Source organism: Styela clava, unplaced genomic scaffold (genome assembly GCF_964204865.1).
Source record: "Styela clava unplaced genomic scaffold, kaStyClav1.hap1.2 HAP1_SCAFFOLD_79, whole genome shotgun sequence".
Lineage (NCBI taxonomy): Eukaryota > Metazoa > Chordata > Ascidiacea > Stolidobranchia > Styelidae > Styela > Styela clava.
Genome location: NW_027556434.1, coordinates 7,501 through 10,000, shown reverse-complemented (window position 1 = coordinate 10,000; position 2,500 = coordinate 7,501).

The window sequence follows — 2,500 nt, the reverse complement described above, 5'->3', positions numbered from 1 at the left end:
TGGCGGGCGAGAGAGTGCTGCGTCGCCGGCATCGGCGTCGAAAGAAGCCGAGCCAAAAAAAGTTAAAGTACAAACGTGCAAGCATACTAACCTAACCCTAGGTAAGGCATGTCAGAGCGAAAGACAGTAATTTCGAATGAGCCAAGAAAGAGCGGTGCGGGGCCGGTCGGAGCGCACCCTTTTCTCGGTGGCTGGCGGGCGAGAGAGTGCTGCGTCGCCGGCATCGGCGTCGAAAGAAGCCGAGCCGAAAAAAGTTAAAGTACAAACGTGCAAGCATACTAACCTAACCCTAGGTAAGGCATGTCAGAGCGAAAGACAGTAATTTCGAATGAGCCAAGAAAGAGCGGTGCGGGGCCGGTCGGAGCGCACCCTTTTCTAGGTGGCTGGCGGGCGAGAGAGTGCTGCGTCGCCGGCATCGGCGTCGAAAGAAGCCGAGCCAAAAAAAGTTAAAGTACAAACGTGCAAGCATACTAACCTAACCCTAGGTAAGGCATGTCAGAGCGAAAGACAGTAATTTCGAATGAGCCATGAAAGAGCGGTGCGGGGCCGGTCGGAGCGCACCCTTTTCTCGGTGGCTGGCGGGCGAGAGAGTGCTGCGTCGCCGGCATCGGCGTCGAAAGAAGCCGAGCCAAAAAAAGTTAAAGTACAAACGTGCAAGCATACTAACCTAACCCTAGGTAAGGCATGTCAGAGCGAAAGACAGTAATTTCGAATGAGCCATGAAAGAGCGGTGCGGGGCCGGTCGGAGCGCACCCTTTTCTCGGTGGCTGGCGGGCGAGAGAGTGCTGCGTCGCCGGCATCGGCGTCGAAAGAGGCCGAGCCGAAAAAAGTTAATGTACAAACGTGCAAGCATACTAACCTAACCCTAGGTAAGGCATGTCAGAGCGAAAGACAGTAATTTCGAATGAGCCAAGAAAGAGCGGTGCGGGGCCGGTCGGAGCGCACCCTTTTCTCGGTGGCTGGCGGGCGAGAGAGTGCTGCGTCGCCGGCATCGGCGTCGAAAGAAGCCGAGCCGAAAAAAGTTAAAGTACAAACGTGCAAGCATACTAACCTAACCCTAGGTAAGGCATGTCAGAGCGAAAGACAGTAATTTCGAATGAGCCAAGAAAGAGCGGTGCGGGGCCGGTCGGAGCGCACCCTTTTCTCGGTGGCTGGCGGGCGAGAGAGTGCTGCGTCGCCGGCATCGGCGTCGAAAGAAGCCGAGCCGAAAAAAGTTAAAGTACAAACGTGCAAGCATACTAACCTAACCCTAGGTAAGGCATGTCAGAGCGAAAGACAGTAATTTCGAATGAGCCATGAAAGAGCGGTGCGGGGCCGGTCGGAGCGCACCCTTTTCTCGGTGGCTGGCGGGCGAGAGAGTGCTGCGTCGCCGGCATCGGCGTCGAAAGAGGCCGAGCCGAAAAAAGTTAATGTACAAACGTGCAAGCATACTAACCTAACCCTAGGTAAGGCATGTCAGAGCGAAAGACAGTAATTTCGAATGAGCCAAGAAAGAGCGGTGCGGGGCCGGTCGGAGCGCACCCTTTTCTCGGTGGCTGGCGGGCGAGAGAGTGCTGCGTCGCCGGCATCGGCGTCGAAAGAAGCCGAGCCGAAAAAAGTTAAAGTACAAACGTGCAAGCATACTAACCTAACCCTAGGTAAGGCATGTCAGAGCGAAAGACAGTAATTTCGAATGAGCCAAGAAAGAGCGGTGCGGGGCCGGTCGGAGCGCACCCTTTTCTAGGTGGCTGGCGGGCGAGAGAGTGCTGCGTCGCCGGCATCGGCGTCGAAAGAAGCCGAGCCAAAAAAAGTTAAAGTACAAACGTGCAAGCATACTAACCTAACCCTAGGTAAGGCATGTCAGAGCGAAAGACAGTAATTTCGAATGAGCCATGAAAGAGCGGTGCGGGGCCGGTCGGAGCGCACCCTTTTCTCGGTGGCTGGCGGGCGAGAGAGTGCTGCGTCGCCGGCATCGGCGTCGAAAGAAGCCGAGCCGAAAAAAGTTAATGTACAAACGTGCAAGCATACTAACCTAACCCTAGGTAAGGCATGTCAGAGCGAAAGACAGTAATTTCGAATGAGCCAAGAAAGAGCGGTGCGGGGCCGGTCGGAGCGCACCCTTTTCTCGGTGGCTGGCGGGCGAGAGAGTGCTGCGTCGCCGGCATCGGCGTCGAAAGAAGCCGAGCCGAAAAAAGTTAATGTACAAACGTGCAAGCATACTAACCTAACCCTAGGTAAGGCATGTCAGAGCGAAAGACAGTAAACTCGAATGAGCCATGAAAGAGCGGTGCGGGGCCGGTCGGAGCGCACCCTTTTCTCGGTGGCTGGCGGGCGAGAGAGTGCTGCGTCGCCGGCATCGGCGTCGAAAGAAGCCGAGCCGAAAAAAGTTAAAGTACAAACGTGCAAGCATACTAACCTAACCCTAGGTAAGGCATGTCAGAGCGAAAGACAGTAATTTCGAATGAGCCAAGAAAGAGCGGTGCGGGGCCGGTCGGAGCGCACCCTTTTCTCGGTGGCTGGC